Here is a 10,093-nt window from a genome sequence, read left to right on the forward strand (position 1 = left end):
TCCTTATGTTTAATGAGATCTCATGGTAAAGTCACACTTATTCTTTCATTAAACGGACTAGCTTTCCTAGGGACTTTATTATTTTGGATAAACAAGCATAATAAAGATAACGTCTTTTAATTATTAATAAATAATTCAATACAAGTACCAACTTTTAATAAAACTATTAGCCTCTTGGGCTTATACGAACAAAAAATTCTTCATAAGATCCTTCTAATGATGATTATATGTATTCTAACGAATATTCTTCACGTGATTCTTCTTCTAATGTTTCTTCAAAAGATTATTTAGATGATTATTTAGTTTTATTTTGTTGTTACATATGATTGTTGTCATTTTAATAGGCAATAAGTGGAGCAAAATGTCATGACATTGTGTGATACATTATGTTTCTATGAGCTCAAACCAGTAAGTAACATGTGAAGCAAGATGTTTCATATGTTATGAGACATTATGCCTTATCCATAAGCCAGGTTGCACTGTTTATGAGTATTTACAACAGAGAGCTCCTTCTTAAGTAGAAACAAAGTTCATATGCAAGGAACATTAAGGTTTGTATATTTTTCATGCGACTGAAGCAAATCCACAAGCAAAAAATAATTCTTCATTAATATGATTTGCAATCTTTGATTTGATCAATCTTAAGTATTGCACCGAACTGGATTAACAATTCCTTGTGTCCTTTTCTTTATAGTTACTATTTTACTGATTGCACATTAATCTTGTCATACACATTGATACAACAATATTTCTGACATATTGCTATTCGAAAAGCAAATTTTCAATTGGCATGAAAACAGGCACCATATTCTGGTTGGGTGAGCTCTAAGGGATTTATAAATTTTGTTCAAACTGGACAATGCTAATGAAAGAGGATTTATAAACCAACCACCTATTCTAGATGGCGTAAACTATGATTATTGGAAAGCCCACATGGTTTCTTTCCTCAAGTCGATGGATAGAAAAACATGGTAAGTAGTCATCAAAGGATGGACACCCCTAATGGTTACTCTATAAGGTGTCACTCAATCCCTAAAACCAGAAGAAGAATGATCTAAAGAGGAAGATGAATAAGCTTATGGAAACTCACACACTCCAAATGCTATTTTTAATGGAGTTAACAAACCATCTTTAGACTTGCCAATACGTGTTTAGTTGTTAAAGAAGCTTGAGAGATTCTAAAGACTACTCATGAAGGCACTTCAAAAGTACGCATGTGAAAACTTCAACACCCCATCACTAAATTTGAAAATCTAAGGATGAAAGAAGATGAAACAAACACTAATTTCAATGTTTGACTTTGTAACCTAGCTAACAACTCATTTTCTCTTGGTGAACAAATTTATGAAGAAAAAGTTGGCTAGAAAGATTCTTAGTTCTCTTCCAAAGAGGTTTGACATGAAAGTTACAACAATTGAATAAGCTCATGACATTGGCACTATCAAAGTGGATAAACTCATAGGCTAATTACTCACCTTTAAGATGGTCATCAATGATAACTCATAGAAAATAAACAAAGGTGTTTCCTTTAAAGCTGACATAGAAAAGGAGGAGGAACGGGTGGAAGAAGACACTGATGAAAACCTATATGATTCTATTGCTTTACTTGCAAAAAAATGGTAAGGTTATGATAAGACTTGATAGAACATCAAGAAATAATGTCAAATACAATCTATCGCCTAACTTCAAAGGTTTTGTCTCCCAATGCAAAGGCAGAGAAGGAGACAGATCAAACAAGGAAAAAGAATCAAATGGCATGAATGTGAAGGATTTGGGAACATTGAGGCGGAATGTACCAATTTCCTTAGGAAACAAAATAAGGGATACACTTCCACATTATCACATGAAGAATCATAACAAGAAAGGGAAGAAGAAAAGGCAAATAACATGGTTACCTTCACAACCCGTGTGAGACTCAGACCAAATGATCAGAATAATGGTGAATCTAGTGATGAAGATGTTTCAGATGAAGATGATGTTGAAGCCTACAAACTCCTATATCTCAAGTGTAAAGAGGAATGCATCACTGGTGAGAAACAACATGCAAATATTAATGTTCTACTGCATTACAAAGCTAATCTTATCACAACAATCTCAGAACTTAAAGGAGAAGTTAAGCACTTGATCTCCAAGATCGAAGCTATGACCAAGTTGGTTCGCATGCTAAATAATAATTTTGATACTCTTGATCAAATCCTAGAGTTAGGCAATATTGCTAGAAATATGAAATTAATTAGGTTTGACTACAACTCCATGAATACATAAAATAAGTTTGTTCCTCTTGAACAAAAAACTGAATTCCTGATGTCAAACTATATGTCACAGCGCCCTGCTTGACATCATTACCAACATACAAGAGTGTACCATAGAGCTTCATGGTTGTTTTGTGTCGGCCAAAGACCCAGGACCCACTACTTCGCTTCGGCCAAAGGTCTGCTAACACAAGGCTCATTATCCAACCTACCTAGTAAGGTCCAAAGTATAAATACATTCGTAAAGGGTTTTCAGGTATACAATCTCTAATCTCCACTTTCACTACCAATATTTTGAACTGTAAACTAACTTGGGTGTTTGACTGGTAACCATGTAGGTACCCCAATAGGTCCACCTATCAAAGATAACAAACACTTATTAATGATATCACATCAAGACCGATACCTCTAATTCAAGAAGCACCATAATCACAACCTTAAATCCATAGAGTCACATTGTTGTAATGCTCCAGAAGCTTCCCTCCGTCGTAGTTTCCGCAATCCTCACCATTTTTGGTTCCACGATGAAATAGTGATGTTGTCTGTAGGAATCGATTTTTTATTCTTGCAATTTCCATGATTCCATGTTTGTTCCTCAAATTTGAGCTCCAAAAGCATCTTAGGTGAGGAAATCAAAGTCTCAAGAAGCATAAATCTCATATCCGGACCGTTCAGATCCACCAAGCCTTAACTCACCTCTGACCAATCATTCATGACGATCATGAGCCATCGTGAAGGTACATTGATGGGAGCAAACAAATCTACAAAGTTTCGAACATCCGAATCTAGTTCAGAACCAAGCCTATCATAAACCTTAATCTCCCACCTTGGACGAAGCTCACGGGTGAAAGTACATAGACTTGGATCCAGATTCGGGTTCGTGAATCTGGGATCGATCGAGTCCCATTTCGCCCTTAGTCGAGCAAAGGTATGGATCGACCCCTTGTAGTTGCATGTCTCTACTATCTAGTTATTTTGTTGCTTATCATATCGCTTTCATCTTTGTTTTATTTCGATTCGTTGAGTCTCCTTCATAGTTGCATTTCTCGTGTTTAGCATGCATACAACTTTGGTTAGATTTGATCTTGATCTAAATGCTCTTTTATCGATAACATATGATAGTGAAATGAAATAACTTTGTGTTTTGGACAAACTTTGATTCAAGGTAAAATCTCAAAAAGCTTTTAAAATTTTGAAAAATTGAGATTTTTCAAGATTGATTCGAATCATTCAGTTTTACACTAATTTATTGATCCTGGTCAAATTGGACAGTATCTCAACTCAACAATTTGATCCTGATCAGATTTTACACTTGATCCCAATCAATTTCCTGGGAATGAATTTTGTCTAATTTGATTCAAATTAGAATTTGTACATGATTCGAATCAATTTCAATTTTCAAAAATCATGTTTGTTTTTATTTGATTTGATTCAAATCAAACTTTGAACATAATCCAAATCAAATTCTTTTGCCTAAAAATCATGTCAGTTTTGGGCCATTTGATCATAATCAAATTTATTCTGGATTTGAATCATAAGGCGTTTGATTTGTGTCATGTTTCATCTGATCCGAATCAACTGACATATTTTTTAAAAATTAGTTATTTCTTTCATTTCACCTCATTTTTCTCATTTAATTCTAATCATATTTTTCTTGATTCGAATATAACCACCCTTTTTCAACCATTTATGTGTTTCATCTCAAGCACATATAAATCATTTTTTCCCATCATTCCACATACAACATCTATCATTCCATTAATATTTTTTAGTGTGATTTTATGTAAAAATCAATTTCCTTTGTTTTGAGTGTTCAAAGTCTTGCTATGAATTTCACCCATCTTCAACTTCAATTGAGTTAAAATCTTGATAATGAGAGTTATGAGATTGATTGAAGGAATCACGTACTTGAAACCAACCGTTCTTGGATATCTTATAGACTTTTCAAGTTGTTAGCAAGAAAGAGGGATTGCCAATGGTGGTGACAAATTCCATTGAAAAGAAGTAGGTTCTTTTCTCCAGCATTGCCTTAGTAGTAACTATGTGGAAGGCTACAAATAAGGTAGAGTTCTTCTCAAATCTTTGAACAATTTCACCTCTCAAGGAATTGATAGCTACACACAAAGGCTTGGAGCATAATTGGTGTTATGGAAAGGTTCAAGAAACATATTCGAGTAAAGATTACGTAGAAGAGTTTGGCAAGTTTGTTGTATACAAGTCAAGATCTAAATTAGGAGATTGATTTTCTCAGTTGTAATTGTAGGTTGGTGATTGTATGAAATCTTTGAAATATTTGTCAAATAACAAGGAAATATGAAGGTTCCAATGGGAAGTCATTGAAGAGTGCATATAGGCCAAGCGAGAACGAACACTGAAGCACTATAAATCTCGGTTTCATCTATCTACTTTTACTCTTGAATTTATATTCATAGTGATTGCATGCTAGGTTTTTTAATTCCTCTGTATTATATTGTTTTGGTATGGATACTATTGGTAGTTCCTTAATCTCTGCCAATAATATTTGATTAGTAAGTGGGCTTAAACATAACCTACCGAGCATTAGTCAATTTTGTGACAATTATGAAGTCTTGTTTAATAAGAACTTTTGTTTAGTGATCAATGAGTATGACAAATCCATTTTATTCAAAGGTAAGAGGAAGGGAAATGTTTATAAAATTAATGTTTCTGAATTGACTGATCATAAGGTAGTTTGCTTTATGTCAGTGAGTGATGAGAAATGGGTCTGGCACAAAATGTTAGGTCATGCTAATTGGAGATTGATCTCCCAGCTTAGAAAGCTACAACTTGTTAAAAGGCTGCCATATTTTGATTATCACTAAGATGTTATATGTGGAGCATGTCAAGTAGGAAAGATGAACAAAACTTCTTTTAAATCTAAGAAGATTGTCTATACCTCTAGACCCTTAAAATTACTTCACATTGATCTATTTGGTCTTGTTGGAAATGCTTCAATCAATGGAAAGAAATATGGATTAGTCATTGTTGATGACTATAGAAGATGAACTTGGGTTAAATACCTAAGATCTAAAGATGAATCATATGAAGTATTTAGCATCTTCTGCACACAAGTTCAATCTGAAAAGGAATTAAAGATTTTGAAAGTCAGAAGTGATCATGATGGTGAGTTTGAAAATGATCCATTTGAGAATTTATGTGAAAAATATGGAATCATCCATGAGTTCTCTTCTCATGGAAATCCTCAGCAGTTAGGAGTTGCAGAAATGAAGAACAAGTCCTTGCAAGAAATGGCTAGAACAATGATCCATGAAAATCATCTTCCAAAATATTTGTGGGCAGAAGCTGTTAATACACCTTGTTATATTCATAACATGATTTATATCAGACTAATTCCGAATAAAAGATCATATGAATTATTTAAAGGAAGAAAGTCGAGCATATCTCATTTTCATCAGTTTGGTCGTACATGTTACATTATGAACAATAAAGCCTATGTAAAGAAATTTGATACTAAAGCTCAAAAGAGTATCTTTTTAGGATACTCTGAACGCTCTAAAGCATACAGGGTGTATAACTCTAAAACCAGAATGGTTGAAGAGTTTATACATGTTAAATTTAATGACAAAGAGCCTGAATATCGTATGTCAGAGCCTGTTGAAAGATTTGCAGATATTCAAGTTTCTGAAGATCATCTAAAGGTCAGACCTTTAGAAATCAAAAGTTTAGAAGATGGCGACTCAGATGTCGGTTTACTAAAAGATGACCCAATTTCTGTATCTCACCTAGAAGCTGAAGATTATGAAGAATCCCCAAATGGTTCAGAAGTGTCAACTCAACCCAAGAAGCCTTTCAAGTATAAAGTTTCTCATATATAAGAGCTAGTCATTAAGAATAAAGATGATCCTTTAAGAACTAAATCAACATTCAAAGATGATAATTGTATGTTAGGATTTATTTCCTTGATGAAGCCAATTTATGCTGATGAAGCTTTACCAAATGATGGATGGATTATTGCGATGCAAGAAGAGTTGAATCAGTTCCAGAGAAATGATGTTTGGGATTTGGTTCCTAGACCAATTCAAAAGAACATTATTGGAACAAAATTGATGTTCATAAACAAACTGAATGAGCAAAGAGAAGTGGTAAGAAATAAGGCTAGACTTGTAGCTCAAGGTTACAGTCAGCATATAGGTATAATTTCGCCGAAACCTTTGCTCATATGGCAAGGTTAGAGGATATTAGAATTCTTCTCCCCATGCTATTAATCATGATATTGTTGTATATCAAATGGATGAGAATAGTGCTTTCTTAAATGGAATCATTTCTGAAGAGATGTATGTCAAACAACCTTTTGGGTTTGAGGACTCTGTCCACCCAGATTTTGTTTTTAAACTCAATAAATCACTTTATGGACTCAAACAAGCTCCAAGAGCTTTCTATGAGAGTTTGAGAAATTTCTTGTCGGAAAAAGGTTTTCAAAAAGGTCAGGTTCACACTACATTGTTTAGAAAAACTCTGAATAAAGAAATCTTGATTGTCCAAGTTTATGTTGATGACATAATATTTGGTTCTACTAATGTCTCTCTTTGTAAAGAACTTTCTGAGACTATGCATGCTGAGTTTGAGATAAACGTGATGGGAGAATTGAAGTTCTTCTTAGGAATTCAAATCAGCTAAAGTAAAAATGAAACTCATGTTCATCAGTCCAAGTACACAAAGGAGCTTCTGGAGAAGTTTAATCTTGAAGACTGCAAGGTTATGTCAACTCCTATGCATCCAAACTGTTGTTCGAACAAAGAAGAAAGTAGAACTAAGGTAGATCAGAAGCTATATAGAGGTATGATCAATTCCTTGCTTTACCTCACAGCTTCTAAGCCTGATATATTGTTCAGTGTCTGTCTGTGCGCAAGGTTTCAATCAAATCCTAAAGAAACTCACTTAACTATTGTTAAGAGAATCTTTAGTTATCTAAAAGGAACAAAAATATGGGACTTCTTTATAAAAAATCTCTAGATTATAAGCTAGTTGGATTTTATAATGGTGACTATGTTAAGGGTAGAATTGAGAGAAAATCCACTAGTGGAAACTGTCAATTCATAGGTGAAAACCTAATATCATGGGCTAGTAAAAGACAAGCAACTATTGCTCTATCTACAGCAGAAGCATAATACATCTCAACTGTAAAATGTTGTACACAACTACTCTAGATGAAATATCAGCTAGAGGATTATCAGATTTGTGGAAACATTATCCCTATCTTTTATGATAATTCTGCTGCTATTTTTCTAAGAAAGATTCTAGTTCAGCACTCTAGAACCAATCATATTGAAATTAAACATCACTTTATATGAGATTATGTTTAGAAGGGTGTAATAAATATTCAATTCATTAATATTGATCATCAATGGCCTGCCATATTTACAAAACCATTACTTATTGAAATATTTGATTTTATTAAAAAGAAGCTAAACACGATATTTATTGAAGAATAATGCTTGCTTTTAGATAGAGTATCAAAGTCTGAAGTTTATCAGAAGTAACTTCAGTCAGAGTTTTTGAAACAACCTGTGATGAAGAGTGGCTTCTGAAAGACCTCAGACTCTGAGACTCTAGAGTGGATTATTTGCTTCAGATACCATTTACATATCTCATAATTATCGGGCATGCACAATGGTTGTATGGGTAAAGACTAACGAGTAATGAAACCTCTTTGATTTATGTGAATATTCACCTCTGTCATCTCTTCAAGTTTTCCTATTTGTTTTACTGTTTTGTTTCTCTAAAAGGTTATCTTTGAGTGGTCTTAAAGCAAAGACAATTGTCTCGCATCTTTTTGACAATTCATCGTCTATATCTTTAGAAACAACTTTCAGTTTATTTATTTTGTTTCTACCTTATCTCTTTTGAGTTATCTCTTTTCTAAGATAGCCTTTAGATCTAATCTTGGTATTGAAAACCAGTTGGTAGTTATCATTGAAAGACTTGTTGACTTTGGAGAAATGATGGTTCATGGCTTTGATCTTCAAAGTATTATCTCTCAAAATGGTTGGGATGATTTATTTTATATGATTTATGGTCAAACCTACCCTAATTTGATCAAATAATTCCGTGTGAGTGCATCTTTCCAAGAACTAGATCTAGAGTATCATATTCTCTCTACTGTATTTGGTGTTCCTATCACCATCACCCCATCTCTATTGCTAATTCAATAAACTGTGAGGATGAATGTGTTATTCTAGATATGCTTTTTGGGGAATCTTCTCTTCCTCCTCAAGTTATCTTTGATAATCTGTCTGACCTATCTAAGGTTTCTAATCTTAATTCTATAACATCATTCTGGTATCAAATTTTTATCTCAAACCTTATGCCAATGAACAAAGATCTAGACTCTTTAAATATTGATGAAAAATACTTTTTTGCTACTTCTCAACTCAGATCTGGAGATTAACCTCCCTCATGGTATGTTTGAATATCTGAAGATGTCTCTCATATCCTTTCACGAGGGAAAGTCACGTTTCATTCCTTATGGACGAGTTCTTTTAGAACTCTTCATTCAACAAGGAGCAACGAAACTATGATTGAGGTTACTTCACAAATCTGGGGTGATAAGTTGAAGATACCAGAAGCTTTGAAAGCTATTGATCCTTTTGTGGTCAAGATGATCTCTTTGGATGAATCCTCTTCTTCTATTTAAATTTCTCTGTTGTTTTCTTTTGTTGTCTATGTATTTATCTTTCCCTTTCAATTAAATGTTTTTCTCTATTTGCTCTTTGGTTTGTTGCTTCTTATTTATTATTTTGTAGTGTTTATTACTGATTGATTGATAAGAGTTTCTGCAAACTTCATAGATATATGGAAAAGATAGTTTCATGGATAAAATAGTTGCAGAAATTCATTAATGTTTAAAGGAGACGTTACATGTTTTAGACCTATTCATTTTACTTCAAAGACAGTTGGAATTCTCAGACTTAATCATTTGTACTTCCTTGTTCCTCTAAATAAACCTTCAAGTCATCATTCCACTTCTTCTTCTTGAGAATTTTCAGACCAGTTTCTGAGTTCATGCCCTTTTGGAGACTTCAATAGATGAACCTTCATCTTCTATAGCTCTAGATCTCTGAGCCTTTTCTAGTTCCTCAGGTTTCTGTTTGTCCTTCCTTGCCTGCCTATTGATTAGGTTGTGTATCTCCTTTGTAAAATCTCTCTTTTCAGCCTTGAATGGCTTTGCTTTGCCCATTCTTTTGCTGCACAGAAAACCATAGAGATATGTGATCAAAGTGTTAACTAAATATCTTCTTTTATAAAGGTGTTTCTAAGTCAAACTATTTCTTGAGTGTTGCTTCCTATACCATGCTGTCAGAACCTAACTTTGACCATCTTGGAACTTGTGTAAACAATGCTTATCTATAAACAGTTTTTCAGGTTTTCCTTTTATTTTTCTTCAGTATCTTCTCTCTCTCTCTCTCTCTCTCTCTCTCTGTCTCTCTCTCTCTCTCTCCCTCTCCCTCTCCCTCTCCCTCTCCCTCCCTCTCTCTCCTCTCTTCTCTCTCTCTCCTCTCCTCCTCTCTCGCTCTCTCCTCTCTCTCTCTCTTCTTCTCTCTCTCTCTCTCTCTTCTTCTCTTCCTCTCTCTTCTCTCTCTCTCTCTCTCCTCTCTCTCTCTCTTCTCTCTCTCTCTCTCTCTCTCTCTCTCTCTCTCTCTCTCTCTCTCTCTCTCTTCTCTCTCTCTCTATATATATTATCTATATATATATATATATATATCATATATATATATATATATATATATATATATATATATATCTATATATATATATATATATCTATATATATATATAATATTATATATATATATATATATATA

The sequence above is a fragment of the Lathyrus oleraceus genome, chromosome 6 (assembly GCF_024323335.1).
Source record: "Lathyrus oleraceus cultivar Zhongwan6 chromosome 6, CAAS_Psat_ZW6_1.0, whole genome shotgun sequence".
Taxonomy (NCBI): Eukaryota; Viridiplantae; Streptophyta; class Magnoliopsida; order Fabales; family Fabaceae; genus Lathyrus; species Lathyrus oleraceus.